This window comes from Pipistrellus kuhlii, unplaced genomic scaffold (assembly GCF_014108245.1).
Source record: "Pipistrellus kuhlii isolate mPipKuh1 unplaced genomic scaffold, mPipKuh1.p scaffold_m20_p_7, whole genome shotgun sequence".
NCBI lineage: Eukaryota > Metazoa > Chordata > Mammalia > Chiroptera > Vespertilionidae > Pipistrellus > Pipistrellus kuhlii.
Genome location: NW_023425573.1, coordinates 47339937 through 47357567, shown reverse-complemented (window position 1 = coordinate 47357567; position 17631 = coordinate 47339937).

The following is a 17631-nucleotide window of genomic DNA, read 5'->3' as shown; positions in this document are numbered from 1 at the left end:
ATACTCAGGTTACAGGTTTGATCTCTAGTTGGGGCACATGCAGGAGAGATGTTTCTCTTTCCCTCCCTCTCCTTTCCTCTTGAAAGAAAAAAAAAATCACATTAAAAAAAAAAGTTTTCCTGGTTATCAGCCTTCTGTGGGAATGTTCAGGGAACCAGGCTCCTTCCAAGTGGTATGATCCTCATAATCACTTATTATCCACTTTGGTCTAGAGGGGGCCTCTATCACCCTCAATAGGGAAGAACTATACATTAATTATGTAAAGAGGGCTAGGAAATATGGTTTCTGTCTAGGAAGCCATTTAAGTAACCACAGTTTTGCACTGTAGAGAGGAGTACAAGTGCGGGATGGTCAGCTAAGGATCTCCACCCACTCCCCATTCCTTCTTTGTCCCATTTTAGGAGCAGTAGTGATGGTAAAACCTTTTGTGGCATGTCAATATAATTTCACAAGGCCCGGTAAATGATATGGTTACTGACAGCCCTAAGCATTACCCAATTCAATAATTTGTTAATAATCTAGTATGTGCCATATTCTACAGGGTACTAAGAGAGAGAATAATGAATGGACTTGGTTTGGGAGGAAAAGTGAGGAGACAGATATATGCTTAATTAACATTAATTGAAGGTGAAATAAAAGTGCCAAAATAAATAAAAGCGTTAGTAAATGCCAACCAGGAAGAAATTAAATTTTAAACAGTGAGCAGAGAAATCTGTTCTCTGTGCAAGACTTATTTCCAGAAGAAGCCTACTTCAGCTAACTCATGTAAAGGAAGGGCTGTTTAAAGAATATGAAGGTCACATGAAATTAAAATACATCCCTAACCTTATGGGGAAGGAAGCTGAGACAGATGAACTAAGGCAAAAGCAGTCTCTGATCCCTGTTATCTCTCTCTCTCTCTCTCTGTGTGTGTGTGTGTGTGTGTGTGTGTGTGTGTGTGTGTTTGTCCCCTCCTTGTTTCTGATGACTTCCTCAACTTTCAGTTGGTCCTGTGGTCTTGCCAGCCCTAGCTCAATAGGTCAATAGTATTCAACACCACTTGATTGCAATCTCTATATTTCGAATGAACCTGATTGGTTATGAATTAGCTGATGGGTAGGCTGGCCTTGGGTCAGCCATTGCTGAGGGTTGTGAATGTGCAGAAAGGTGGGACCACATGGCCCACTGATTTGCTCCTTGCTTACAGAGATTGTGAGAGGGGCTGGCAAATTAACTGCCCAATACAAGGGCAACTTTTATTTCTCTATTAAAAGAGGTATTGCATTTAACTGGAATGTAAAGGCTGGAGGACGTTTCTGACTTCAACAGAACAGGAACAAAGACAAGGACAGAGAAAACGTCCAAGTGTATTTTGGGGAATATACATGGCACTGAGCATTATTGGAGTGTAAGTTCCGTGGGACTGGTGGCTTATGAAGTTGTGAGGCCAAAGCCAGAGAGTTTAGAGTCTGTATACAAAGGAGAGATCTTAGAATTGGTTTTTAGGCAAAAGCTAAAAAACACCATACTTACACAGATAATGATGTGAGTGTTCAACATATTTTCTTCATGGATAACTTATCATCCAGCATCTTAATTGTCACCAAAAGCCTCTTGGTGTGGAATAGGCCATGCTAACAGAAAGAGGTATAGTACAGTGAAAAGAAAGGGATTTCACACTTTGGGATCAGAGATATCTGTGTTCCAATCGTGACCCTGACATTTTCTAGTTGTATGTTTCGCATAGTTTATGTCATTTTTTTGTAAGACTTATTTTCTCATCTGTACAATGTAATCTAAGTCTTAGTCATATAGACTAGTATGGCGTGACTGCAGGGGTCTGGATAGCTTAAGGGTCCATTAAATTAATTTGTCAGTGCCAGCGTTGTAATTATCATGGAGCAGTATAAAGGAGGTTTGTAATAGGATTAAATGGCATAATGTTTGTAAAATGCTTAGCAAAGAGCCTGGCATGTGGAAAATAGTCATTACACATTAGTGTTTTTTCTCTTGTCCATTTCTCCTTGAAATTTTCAAGTCTTCAATATGATGATGACAGCTTGAATCAGCATGGAGTCCTTAAACAGGCTGGACATATGCTGGCTCTCTCAGGCACTTCAGCAGCCCCCAGCCCAGCACAGACAGGTGCAGAAGTTCCTCACTGTTCTGTCAGAGGGCTTCATCTTCAACAAAGGCTCTTGCCCAAGCCTGTGGATGTAAATACTCCAGCTACCGAGTCATCAGCCTTGGATCCTGTCATGCGTCAACCAGGTACTGATTTCTGGAACTCAGCTGTGTTACCTCATTTGAGTGATTCCTTCGTTTTTCAGATAACAGAGGACACATTTAGATTGGCTCACATCATTGGGATAATTAGCTATTAGAAATAAGGAAAAGTGATTAGGAACATCTGGTGTCATCTTAGAAGCCACTAGTATTAATTCCAGTCAAGAAATAGAAAACGGAATCTGTGATAGGCTCAGACTACATATAAAGCAATAATGTGGTCTTCTTAAATCTATTCAATTTTACAGATTGAAAGGAATCCAGTAACTTTGGATTTCCAAGCATGGGGATACTTTGTGGAATATTAAAAAAAATAATAATAATAAGTCCATGGGCTTTTGAGCCTCTGGTGTTGTAGGCATCACTGTTTTGGGTAGAAAGTGACCCACTGGGAATTCCTGGGGCACCTTTCATTGGGGATGATGCTTATTAGTATTACATACAAAGTATTATAGCATCCATTTTTTTTAACCCCAGAGGTTTTATATTCTCATTGCTACAGCTTAAGGAAAAATGCTTGAACAGGGAATATAGATTCCACAGAAGTATTTGGCAAGAACAAGATAAAAATTTCAAGGTACTATAAAAATGTAAGGCCCCTGTCTTGTCAAAGGCAGTAGGACTCCCCCTACTGCCTTTGAACTAAGAGAGCCAAGTTCAAGGTCAGGAGAGTACAGGTCTCCTCAGTGTCCCATGAAGACACAGCTTCCTCTTTTTGTTTCACCTACATATTAATTTCTATTTAAGTGAGAGCACTTGTTACGCTTCTTGCCCCAGGCACATAGCTCTCAGGGTGACAAAGAGCTGCAGCATTACCTTTTATTCTCAATAACTGACTAAACCATCACACTAGCATACCAGCACATAGAACGTGTATGTTGAGGGCAGCACAAGGCTCTAAAAAGGATCCAAACTGCACCAGAGCTATTCTCTTAATCACTCTGGTTAAAGATTATCATCAGTTCAATAGTGAGGCATAACTGGAGATGGATTCCAGTCACAATTTCTGTTTTTTAGTTTACTGTATACAAGTATATAAAGTAAATGGAGTCAAATTCTCATATTGAATGTGGTTTAGTCATTTTTAGTACATCCTTCTGTCTTCTCCATATAATCCCAAACCTTTCAGGGATTATTACTTATTAGAGGCCTGGTGAATGAAATTCATGCACAGGTAGACTCCCTAGGCCTGGCTGGTTGGTGATCAGGGCTGACTGAGGCCTCCTTCTCCCAGTTGTCAGCTGCCAGCTGGGGCCTTTCTTCATTCTGTGCTGCCCCCTGGTGGTCAGTGCACATCATAGTGAGTGGTTGAACTCCCTGTTGGTTGAATTTCTGAGGGAACGATTTGCAGATTAGCCTTTTATTATATAGGATGACTCCTGAGTTGTATCTACCTGACTATGTAATAAATATTTAGTATCCAGAATGAGAAAAACCAGGTAAGGGTCTGGATAAACTGATGCATTTACAGGGCTTATTTCAATGTTAGTATATGAGTAGTGCATTGAAGTGATCAACACCACTTCTTTTTGTTGCTGGCACTTCATCTCACAGTGTTGGGTTGGACATAGTCAAGTGCCAGTGCAAGGAAGCACTGAGTCACTAATTGCTACTATTCAAGAACAGTGTGATTTGTAAAGCAGAACTACTCAGACATTGATTACAAAGCCCCTGCTCTTGAGAAGTTCTACAATTACAACTAAAGGCGCCACTAAAATTTGTGTTGATTGCAAATCTCTTTTAGTTTCTCTTCTAGAAAGAAAACAAACCTTTTAATTATGTTCTCTCTAAAGAAATTTGGAATCTTTTGTTCAATCTTTATTACTGCAAACTTGTTTGTAAATCTGGAAGAACATCATTAAACGTCTTTGCCCTCAGCCCTTTCTTTCCACAGGTTCCAGGTCATATAATGTCTCCTCCGCTAGGAATTTTGTTTGAAGACTTTTCTGATCCCTGTGCTAAAGCTGATCAAACTCTGTGATTGACTAATTGTTTGGAACCACGTAACAAATCTTAAAATAGATGTGAAGGAGGTGGAAACCACCTTGGGGAATTCAAGTCAGTTAACATGGTTTGTCATTCATAAAGAATACCTTTTATGGTAACTGGACAGTTATTCTGAATATTAATCTTCTTTTTTTCCCCAGCCACATTACAACACATTTGGGAATTATTTGTGTACTTTAGCAGGAGCTTTAGCTCTGGGCAATAATTATGATGTTTATATTGTTGTAAAGGAGAATGTATATAACACAGCCTAAATTGATTGGCAAAATAAGCCATAGGTCTTGTTTTTTCCATTAAAAATATGAACATAAAGTCTTGATATTTTATTGATTATTGATACCTAAGAGCAAGAGTTCAAATGATTATTTAAATTTGGAGTAATTTGTTGGTTATGGTATCTTGTGTTTTGAAACAAGTGGCATTTTGAATTATGTAATCCCAGGTATCTGCATAACAAGTCAAGTGTTATTTTGCAATTCACTGATTATAAAACATTATACCATCTGGTAAAAATTCTGCACTTACTTCATGAGGCCCTATAGAGTGATGCTGTAGAATTCCTACAAGGGTTTCTGTGGTCATTGGTGGGCACTGCTGAGAAGGACAGCTCTGCCCTTTCTGAAGCAGCATATGTGGATGACTGATACACAATAAATAGTAGAAAAAGCAATGACCATGGAACCATTATGAAATTAAGGGACAGGTTCTTTCCTTGGTTTTAGGCTTACATGAGCACCTTGGATTCTGTATTCTCAAAGGAGAGGCTCCTAAAGTATGACACCACACTCTGACGAGGGAAACTGGATGCTAGAGTTTAATTTAAAAATCAACAAATTATTTGGATGTTTTCTGCTTCTAAGTATGATTGAGCAAATTCATACTTTACATAAGTTTTAAAAAAAAACCTCTAGGCTTAATATCTCTGGGCATTCTCTTCCTTTTGGTTCTAAGATTTGTGTTGGGGAGTTCTTTATTAAAAAAAAATCTATTATTTCATATGTTTGTTTTTATAATTCACAAACCCACTTCCATTAATTCTTATTGTAGTTTTCCAACTTTGTTAGCTCTCTCCTTGGACTTCCCTTTTAAAGCTGGCTTTAAACTGCTCAGATTTTCATGTTAATCTTTGTCTATTGTTCAGTAACTGGGGTCATTAATTCACTAATAGCATTGGAGAGGTGCTAAAGTTTTTCAAAACGCAGATTGACCTAATTAATGTCTTTTCTGAATCGTGCTAATTTCCCCATTAACCACTCTGGGGCCTCTTAAAACTCCCCAGTCTCTGCTGCCATCTATTCAGAAGTGTTATGTGTTTAGGACAGGTTGTGATTGCCTTGATTATGTATAAAATAGTGTTTAAAAATGTTTGCAAAAGAGGTTTTCTTTCTTGTCATTTATTTCTTGGGTTAATCATGTCTAACTCTTACTACTCTGCCAACTTTTAATTGTCCTCTATTCTGCTTTATTCACCAAGGTCTCTGCCATCAGCTACTATTTCTTAGTGTTTCACTGTGAAGGGCATTAAGCGTAGACCTAGATCAGAACTGTTCTATTTACCACACTGATTGAAGATAATTATGTCACAATAAGGAGTGATTAGGATCATTGTATAGCCTTTATTTTTGTATTATTTAGGACTGTGTATAGTAAGCTACACATAATAAATTGTTCTGTCATCTCCATGCTATATTTTTGTAGAACTATAGTTACATATGAATACATTAGGTCAGGTGACCTGACGATGATGTTTATATTTAAGTACAGAAAATATAAGCATATGCAAGCAGCTATTTTGGCAGAATGATGACTTAAAGTTCATTTCTGATTGGTGGCTTCTATGCATAGAAGTACACATGTAAACATCTTATTTTATTTTATTTTATTTTATTTTATTTTATTTTATAGTGTTGTGCTTAGTCACAAAATGTGATACAATTTTCATACACAAGACATTTTCTCCTGCATGTCAGTCAATTTTGCAATGACAGCTAAGGACTAAAATAAAAAAGTAGAAGGAAATATAAATCTACTCTAATAATGATTCAGATGCCCCTTTGGTGATTTATTTGATAAATGTTCTAAATTTGGTGTAGTAATTAGCTCCTCATCATAACTTCTCATCTTTGCCATATTTGTTTTTCAGAGCATTGTGTTCACCAGGTGTTTCTGGTGCTCTGACAGCTGGCACCTTGCTGACTCTAGAGATGCCCCCTCTCTCCTAGAAATAGTAAGCGTCTGGCCTGTAAGCGCAGCTTTCATATGCAACCCAAACAACCCAAAGCCCAAATGCCCAACTACCCTCTCTGGGCAACATTCCCCACCCTAAACAATCTGTGGCCAGGCATCTACATCCAGAACCCGCTGAATTTATTCAGCCTAGCCAATCCTAAACCTGCTTATCCTCCCTCACCTGTTTCTTCTTGCAGAAACCCAAATAAAGGCTCTTGCCCACATGTTCTTGTTTCTCCTGCCTCCTGATGGACCCTGGTGTTTCTACATGTGGATCCTGAGGTGCCGGGAGCTCCCTCCTCTTGGGATTTTTTAGTATAACAGCTATCTTTTTCATGGCAGTTATCCTGTATCTGCTGCCCTCACCATGTCTGAATAATTATAAAATCTGCATTTTGCAACAGGTATTTATTACCTTCAAAAACAATATGTGTTATTTAATCATATTAAATTTCACTGTCCAATTCCTTCCCTCTCTTCCCTCTATTTGCTAGAAGAAATTGGAGGGCAAACATTTTGTCTCTTTTGCTTACTGATGAATTCTAAGGGTGTAGAATTCTGGCATATAGTATGTGCTGAGTAAATATTTGTTGAGTTGACTTAATTACTTATTTGATTTCCTTTATCTTTGTTTCCCAGGGCTGCTCTGCAGAGGCTGGCAGAGTTCTAACAGAAGCCAGGATCAGAGGGAAGAAGTAATTTCTGTCTTGTTTTCTGTTCTTGACACACATAGAAGTAAACAACATGGCCCAAAGGGTGTCTTCCATTCACTTTGAGTTCGCAATACAATAGCAACCTTTGCTGGTGAGTGCCATCCAGTATAAGCCTAAATTCTGGCTCTGGTGACAGGCTAGCTTAGGGATCCTGAACAAGACACGTCACTATAAACTGAAGGGATTGTAACTTACTGTACTTCATGATATTTCATGCATTTTCCCATTTAATAATACAAAGCTGGCAAGTATTATCTTCATTTTAACAATGAAAAACAGATAAATTGAATAAATTACCCAAGGTCACAGAGTTTGCAAACGAGAAACAAAGATTTCAGCCTTTTTGAGTCCCTCTATGTCCCTGTAGGGATAGTTTACCTCTCTCACATTTTTTTTTTAAGTTTGCTTTAAAAAGTACACAGATTATATATGTTTAGCACAATAAATGATCACAAGATGATCCCAGGTCAGACCATCACTCTTGTCAAGAAATAGAAAAATCACAAAAGGACCTCTCTCTTGAATTCCCTCTCAAGTGCTATCCCTTCTATTTTCCCCAAAGATGACTACATCTTAAATTAAATAACCACAGATGAGTTTTGCTTACTTTTGAAATTTATATAAGTAGATTCCTAGCCATATTCTTTTGCATCTAGCTCTTTTCCGCAATAGAATGTTTACAAATGCATGCAAGTGTAGTTTGTCATTTGATATGCAATTGTGTGAATGTACTACCATATGTTTATCCATTCTACTATTGATTAACATTTTGATCATTTGAATTTTGGAGCTATTATGACTAATGCTACCTTGAACATTCTTTTGCACATAATTTTGGTGGACATGTGCATGTGATTCATTTGAATACATACAAACAGTTGCATCAAACTGGTCTAGTCCTATACTTTGAGAAGATGAAGAAACCATGTCATTAAGTCTTACATTACTACTCCTGATTCCTGGGTGGGTACTTCAGCTAGGACTAAAGAATATGGGTTAAAGATGGGAAATTGAACAGGGAGAAATCTCATAGTCACTATTCATGTGAGATAGCTCCCTATCATGGAATTAGACATCTTTTTCTATTAAAACTCGCTTTCAGTTATAATAATATTCATTGGAAATACAGGATTCAATATACACAACATTGCTTTATTGTCAAGGCATCTGTTTATTTTGTAACTTGGGGGAAGCCTATAATTAGAGTTAACAGCAGTTCTGATTAATAAGTTCTATCTGATCTCACACTGTGCTAGGGTTCCTTAGAGTGCTGGGACATGTTTTATTAACATGGAAGGGCTGTTTCAGCTCACCTCTCCTCACTTGAATCAGTTGCCTGCTGGCCTGGCACTCAGTTTTGTGTGGCAGAACCTTACTGAGTCTGCATGATAATGGGCCTTTTAAATTCTAAACAATAAACATTCATTTTGCCACTCCACCCAGCACAGAAATGCTCTCTAACCTCAAATCAGCCACAAATAAGACTTGGAAATCAATTCATTGTGCATGGGCTTCCTGCCTGTTTCATGCTTTGCAGCAAGTAATTTTACTAAAATATCTGCAGAGCATGTGTGTTCTGAATATGCACAAGTAGAGGTATTGCCTGTAATGGGATCTTCAACCTTTTTTGTGACATTTTTGTTTTTGTCTACAGAACAAAGTCTATTCAGCAAAACTGATTTTTATGCATCACTCACTAGGATTAGAAAGCCCTGAGATGAGTTTCAGGGGAGGAGAAAACCACCTCTGGTGATGTCCAAAAATTTTTGGGAGAATTTTTAGCATCCCAAAGTTCTTTGGTTTGAAAATTATGTTTCACGAAAAACCAATTTATTATATTCGTGCTTGTCAGATTCATTAGAATATTCTCATGCGTAAGTTGTCAGTTGTTGCAGAAGCCAAGACGAGTGCATTTGGCATTAAAGAGGTTATCTTGTCAGGGTGAACAGGAGATCAGATGGTTCTGTCTCAAATTCCCTTCTGCTGAAGTTGGAAGTTTGAGTCTGACTTTCTTCCTCATATCTTCTAGGCTAGAGTTCCATCATTATTTCATCACTCTCCCATACGCTTGGGAGCTTCCAAATTCTTAAAATTCATGAGAACTCAAGGCCAGGAGGGGCAGGGCAAGTCTCAAAAGCTTTTAGTTAGGGACCACTCAGGGAGACAAAGAGTCCTCTCCCAGCTATTGCTATTGCAATCCCTCCCCATCTCCCTCCACTGCCACAACACTGCTGCAATTAGTGGCAAAACTGATGCTGCTTTTGGGGATTTCAAGGAGCGGATGTGTGTTTTTCATTAGCATAAGAAAATTAGTAACTTATGTCAGAAACCGAGGCATTGATTCTGTTAAACTATAATATAAAACTTAATATGCAGGAGACCAACCCGAATCAACATGGGGGTCCTCGTGGACCACACTAAGATGGATGTTTTAGAGCAGGGATGTGTGGTGCAGCCACAGTTAAGCTAACCCTTTAATGATGTTCATCCATTCTCATTACCTCATTCTCATTCTCATTCTCTCTCTCTCTCTTTCTCTCCCTCTCTCTCTCTCTCTCCCTCCACTCACACATTTGCTTTCAGGCAGGGTTTTTTTCTTCTTCTTCTAGTTTTAATCATCCATTCTAATAAAAATGGAGATTTTTTCCAAGTTTATTGTATGCTTTTTATTTTATGTTTCAAGAGCTCATCTTGGAGAGCATGTGCCAAGGCTATTGTAAGGTGCCCATTTGATTTTAAAATCACTGCAGTGTGTTTGAGACAGAGGCATGATCTGATGATCTTCTTTATTGAAGTTATGATTAAACAGAAAGAGCAGGATCAGTCTGCAAGCTTATCACTATTCTGTGTTGTAAAATTGCCCAAGAGTAAAATGCAAATCAAACATGGAGATTTAATGAGCTAATGTAACAAAAGATCCAGGCAACAAGAAGCTGGGGCTGTGCTTTGGCCCCTTCCCAATGGCTGGCTTGAACCGGACACGTTTAGAGCAAGTCTGGTTGGGGCTAGTCAGTTTCCAAATAGATTGCAGACAGGCTCTAAACAATGTCATTCACTTGTTAACCGCCATTCTGCTCTCTGTTCTATGAAACTCAAATCTTAATCTAATCTATATAATACTAGTGGCCCGGTGCACACATTTCATGCACATTAAAGGGGGATTGATTAGAGGAAATATTTTAATATTGCTATTTGCCCTTTCTCTATAATACCGTGTTTCCCCGAAAATAAGACATCCTCCGAAAATAAGACCTAGCGCATGGAAAAATAAGACATCCCCTGAAAATAAGATCTAGCGCATCTTTAGGAGCAAAAATTAATATAAGACACTGTCTTATTTTCGGGAAACAGGGTAGAGGTGTCAGAAATGAATGAAAATTAGTAAAATGTATATGAAAATCTTCCTCCTGTCAGAGTCTGAGGCACGCTGTGGGATCCAGAGTCAAGTCCCCCGCACACCCGCAGTGCCTCAAAACAACTGTGCGAGACCCAGACCCAGCTGGGCCCACCCCCATTGGGTGAGATCCAGACCCAGCCAGCCCCACCTTTGTCAAGTCCCACTGGTGCAGCCTCAGGTGCCCTGGCCTGGCGCGGTGGTGGGGTGCACGACCTGAGGTTCCCCCATCGAGCCCTACAAGGTATGGGGTGCAACCTCAGATCCCCTGGCCCAACATGGGGGTGGGAGTGCGGCCTGAAGTCCCCCATCAAGCCCTGCTGGGCAGGTGGTATGGCCTGAGGTCCCCAGCCTGATGCTGGAGCTGGGGTGCAGAATGAGGTGCCCGGGCCCAGTGCCACACAGTGTCAGGCCCCTGCTGATTGCTCATTAAGGCTCTTTACGGGAACTTTGCCTCCACTCTGGGCGCTGCCATCTTGACCATTACAACATGACGGCCAGTGTGCACATTCCCTCTTTATTAGATAAGATTCTAATGGTCAGGCTGAAATGTATTTCAGTCATCTCTTTGCAGAACAACAAAAGCCCTTTAGCTTTCTTCTCTTTGAATATACACACTCCTGCCTGCATGTAAATATTCCAAAAGTGCCAAAGATGAATCCCTATAAAGAGGGCACTCAGCATATGATGAGTTTTCCTTTTTAATTTTTATGCAAGAGCTGGTGTGATTTTAGACTTAGACACAATGGAAGGAGGAGGTAATATGAGTCTGTTCACCTTCAGTTGCATTGCCAAGGAGCTATGTTGCTGGTGAATATTTTGTGATGGGTGAGGATAGATATTCATTCACTGACATGGGAATGTCCTTTGAGGGGCCCAGGGCCATTCTGCGTATTATGTATTAACATCCTCAATGATCTTTTCTGGTGGAGTTGTCAAAGAATAATCACATATTAGACATTTGGATTTCAGAGGGAAATTCTCAGGAAATCCGGACATAAGCAATCTCACTTCACTGTGAAATTTTGACTTTTAGGATAGAAAGTTGCTTTCTAGTATTGTTCATGATTATTTTTACCTGGGTGAACATTCTGGAGCCTTGGGATTTTAACTATCTCCTTTCTAGACAGAAAACATGTGATACAGTGAAGATGCATTTATCTTTGTGACTGCAGAGTCTCTGTCCAGGCTGACTGAGAGCTCTTACCAAAAATAGAGTCAAAAACTTGAAGGCGGTAAATAAAATCACAATTTTTGGAGGTGCAACTCATCTCACTACCACACTTGGAAAACAAATTTAGGATTTTTTTTCTTCCTGTTTTGAAGCTAAGAATACAATTATCACTTGATAATTTATTGGGGGCGATAATTATTTAATGACACTAGTAAGCACTAAATTGCTTTAGTGGACAGAGACATTGTGTCACCAGCAATTCATTAGAAGGTCACAGACCATTGTCAAAAACAGCATGTTTGAGCTCCCTGCAGTGATTTGATGACATGTGTTTTACCTGTAAAGATTCTAGAGCTGGAGGTTTTTCTGGAATCCTAATTTCCTAGGAACATGATGCTGAAGATCTATGAATTGGAAAATGTGAATGGAACCAAAGAGTTCATAGAGATATCCTTTAAAACTTGGAAGGACCTAAACCAACTGGCTTTCAATACATTTTGATCTGACCTCACTGCTCACACACTTTCAATAAATTTTTGTTTATCTGTCTTGATTTTAAAATGTTTTCTTTTGTGCTATAATCTTTCAACCTTATGACTATGCCAGAAGCTTCCAAAATGTTAAAGGAATAATTCATCTACTGAAAAAGCACATTTTTTTGCGGGGGGAGAGGGGAGAGGGAGGTGTTTAATAGATATCTAATGCTCATAAAAGAAGAAAAAGACCTCTGTAATACCCAAAGCATCCTAGTCTCCTCTACAGTTCCTAAATTTAGATTTTTATGGTGCTTAGGTAAAGAGGTAAAGGTGTTGTCAGAGAAAACTTGACACACTTGTAAGAATGGCAGCTGTTACTCTTTCGCCTTCTATTTTGAGTCAAATTTCCCTGGTGGCCCTTCTTTCTCTGAGAACCTCTTAGTTATGACCTCAAAATGTACCTCTGGAAGGTACACACACAAAGATAAGAGTAACCTCTGTAAAGGGTCACACATTTCCTAAACTGTTGACAGGTGTCTGCAATACTCATCTTCGGAGATAGAGCTGAATTTAAAAGTGCAATATTGAGGTTGATAAAGATTGAACGAGATGAGGGAAAAGAGACTGAGGTAGTTCATGTAACAGCTGCAACCATTCCCAAATGTTTTTCTGCATAATCATGCAAGAAATTCATCATGCATTTCCTATTAAATATTCATGCAACTTGCTCCATAGGAGAGCTGTGGTATTTATTAATTCCCGGTGTTGGTACGTTTTGGTACATCTACTGCCAGCAATAAATGTGTCATGCCTAGCAAATTCAATTCTTGGCAGAAAACATTAAAATATAATACTTATTTACAGGATATTGCAAACTTTAATTATGCCTAAATGATTTTCAAGATTACATTGAAATAAGCAACAGATTCCCTTTGCTTGGAAATGAAAGGAAGGGTCAGTGGGGTGGGGAATGGATGGATAAATAGCGTTTCACTTTAAGTGCTCCATCTTTGTAAGAGGTGGTCCATTTCCACCACTTAGTAATTACTGTAAAACGTAGTTGGGTCATCTGCTCTTTTACACAATTGAAAGTTCCCTTTCCTAAAATTTTATTAACTGAAAAGATCTTAAAAGCCAACTCTCCAAATTTGTCCCCCAAATTTGAGAATGCATAACAAAAGAAATCTCTAGTTGGGGTTGATAAACATAGCTTGATAAAAATAAAAGTGAGGCTCATAATGCAGTTCAGAATGCTTTAACATGGATGGACACAGAGTAAGGTGGTATTTTTTTTCAGTAACATACTTAAACAATTTCTATTTTGTGAATTTCACACAACTTGGAACTGCAGGAAATAAAATGGAAGCAGGGGACATGGGCTCTGTCCTTGAAGTGTTTACAGTCTATTTGAGCAAGAAAGACATTTACCCAACGAACAGCTAGAGAAACAAACAAATGTTTGATGATGTAGAGCTAACTGGCTCTATTCATATTGTGCATATGTTTACTTTCCCGAACACTCAAATAAACACTTTTTCTCATGACAACTCCAGCAGATAATGTCCTTGTTTATTAGGTTCAGAGAATTGAGTGGCTGGTCTGTGCTTATTCAGCAGGTTATTGAAGAGTTGTGGTTACAAGCAGTTATTCTAACTCTTGGGTATAGAGCGGTAAAACATCACACAGGGAAACCCGAAAGGATTTTCCCCCCAGTAGTTTCTCTTTTATTCTATAGTAATATCTCCCAAAATTCATATTAAAAGCAATAAGGATTTTTGTTTCTGGTTATGATGAAGTAGTTTGCAGCAGACCACTCACTACCTGGAAACAACTAGAAAAGCTAAATAAAACAAAATGGAGCAAATAGTTCAAGTCATATGAGAGCTGCTGAAACAACCAGGCCTAGGGAGATAGGGATACTTCAAAAAGAGGGAAGTCCCGGAAATTATAGCCAATAGCCTGGGGGTATTTACTGGTTCTGCACGTGGAGAAAAGGTGGAGGATCAGGAATTTGCTGCTAGAAAACAGAAAATCAGCAAAGGTTTGCTTTCAGGAGAAAGGGGTTTTTAAGGGGGAAAAAATGGGGTAGAAAAAAAATTGTCATAAGGCCAGATTTCTTCTCAATACATTTGTTAAAAATATAAAAACATGGCTTGGAAGACCAAGAAATTTAACAGAAATCCTGCCGAAAGCAGAGAGTTCTTGGTAATCTTGCCATGCTGAGGCATAAGAATTACAGGTCAAGACCCATCCAGGAGAGGACTATGTCTTAGGAATCAAAGTAAACCAGAGGTAGACTGAGACATACTAAACCTGCAGCCAATCTGTCATTTCTCTCTTTGGTTGGATTAGGTTATCTATCTGACTAGCAGATAAAAGTTAATCTCTCTCTGGATATAGTTAACATTATGTGGATCCTCTAATACTATATCATCTATATAGCTTTATCTATCTATATATTTTAGTAGTCCATAAAAATTATGTATATGACAAGAGACAAAAACCATGTGACCAAAGTGAGAGAGAAAAAATATAACAGAAAAAGACTTATAGGATGTGCAATTATTGGTGTTAGCACACAAGCATCTTAACGATGATTAGGATGCTAAGGAAAATAGAGAAAAGGTAGAGAAAATAGAAAGTCAAAAACCTTTATCAAGAAGTTGGAATCTAATTTTTTTTTAAAGGAAGCAAATAGAAATTCTAGAACTTAAAAACAGTAAGCTCATTATATACTGTATGTTCTCTAACCATGATGGAATTAAGCTAGAAATCTACTAGAACATTCCCAACTTTTTGAAACTTAAACAATATATCTATAAGTTAAGTCATATTTAGAAAATAGAAAATATTGGGTCCTGAATGATAAGGAAGATAAATCCATTGTGGTATACCAGTAAAATTGAATGACAAATAGCAATGAAAATGAACTATTGCCATACAAACAACATAAATAAATCTCTCAAACATAATGTTGAACTAAAGAAGAGAGAAAAAAGTACACAGAAGATGAAAAAAAGACTTATAGAGGCACATCATAAAGGTAGATATCTGAATTGCCATACATATGTGGAAAGGTGCTAAACTTTACTGAATTTCAGAGAAATGCAAATTAAGACCATACTGATATATACTATATACTCAAATGAAGTTTTGAAGTAATTGGTGATGGGAATATAAATTGTTACATCTTGGAAAACCATTTGGCAGTAAATACTAAAATTGGTTTAGCAATTCAACTCCTGGGTATATCTATAACAGAAATGCATATATATGTTCACCAAAAAATACTGTGTTTCCCTGAAAATAAGACATCCTCCAAAAATAAGACCTACTTACAGGTTTGCTTCTGAGTGAAATGTAAGGCATCCCCCCAAAATAAGGCCCTCCTAGGCTCTGTCTCAGAATGCTATTGCTAAACATGAGAGATTTGGTCCACTGATTCTGAAAGAAATGGAGACACAAGAAATTCACCAGGAAATTTAGGAATTGGATTGTTATGATGATGTTCCAGAAGATGATGACATGATTGTCATTGAATAAATGAGTAAATTCTTGATACTGTAGTTTGTCTGGTTTGTGTTGACAACTACTGTACTACCGTACGGTATACAGGTAATAAATTTCCTTTATTTTCATTAAACAATAAATGTGTACCGTATTCTTCTTCATGGAAAAATAAGACATCCCCTGAAAATAAGACCTAGCGCAACTTTGGGAGCAAAAATTAATATAAGACACTGTCTTATTTTCAGGGAAACAGGGTATATACAAGGTTGTTCATATTATACAATTGATTATAACTCCAAACTAGAAATAACCAAATGCCCATCAAGAGTAGACTGGATAAAAACATCCTGGTAACAAATAATAATGAAAACCCAACAATCCAAAATCTATGGGAAACAGTGAAAGAAGTCCTGAGAGGAAAGCTCATAGCTCTACAGGCCAACCTCAAAATAACAAGAAAAAATGGTGATAAATTATATAACCCTACAACTCAAAGAATTAGAAAGAGAGAAACATGAACATAGATGCTAAAATCCTCAACAAAATTCTAGCAAATCAGATTTAGGATTACATTAGAAAGATCATACACCATGACCAAGTGGGATGCAAGAATGGTACAATATCTGCAAATCAATAAATGTGATACATCACATAAACAAATTGAGAAACAAAAATCACATAATCGTATCAATTGATGCAGATAAAGCATTTAACTAAATCCAATGCCCTTTCTTGATAAAAACTTTCAGCAAAGTGGGAATAGATGGATCATACCTCAACATAATAAAAGTCTTGTATGACAGACATACAGCCAACATCATACTCAATGGACAAAAACTAAAACCATTCCCCCTAAGAAAAGGAACAATACAGGGATGCCCACTCTCACCACTTCTGTTAGACATAGTACTGGAAGTGCTAGCCATAGTGATCAGCAAGAAAAAGAAATAAAAGGCAACCAAATTGGAAAAGAAAAAAAAATTGGAAAAGAAGTAAAACTATTCTTATTTGCAGATGACATGAAATTGTACACAAAAAAACCCCAAAGACTCCATAAAAGAAAAACAACAACAAACTATTAGACTTAATAAATGAATTCAGCAATGTAGTAGGATACAAAATGAATACCCAGAAATCTATGGCTTTTCTATATACCAATAATGAACACACAGAAAGAGAAACTATATATATATATATATATATATATATATATATATATATATATATATATATAGTTTCTCTTTCTGTGTGTTCATATATATATACAATATATATATTATATTGTATATATATATATATCCCATTTTCCATTGCACAAAAAAGTAAGATACCTAGGAATAAACTTAATCAAGGAAGTAAAAGACCTGTACTCAGAAAACTATAGGACATTGAAAAAAGAGATAGAGGAAGATATAAACAAATGGAAGAACATACCATGTTCATGGATTGGTAGAATCAACATCATTAAAATGTCAATACTACCCAATCAATCTACAGATTCATTGCAATCTTCATTAAAATATCAATGGCATATTTCACAGTCCTAGAAAAAACTCTCCAAAAATTCATCTGGAATAAAAAAAGGCCCCGAATAGTCACAACCATCCTGAAAAAGAACAAAGTTGGAGGGATCAAAATACCAGATATCAAGCTACAGTTCTCAAAACAGCCTGGTACTGGCATAAGAACAGACATAGAAACCAATGGAACAGAGCAGAGAACCAAGAAATTGACCCAAGCCATTATGCTCAATTAATATTTAACAAAGGAGGCAAGACCATACAAGGAGTCAAGATAGTTTCTTCAATAAATGGTGCTGGGAAATTTGGTCAGATACATGCAAAAAAAATGTAACTATATCAC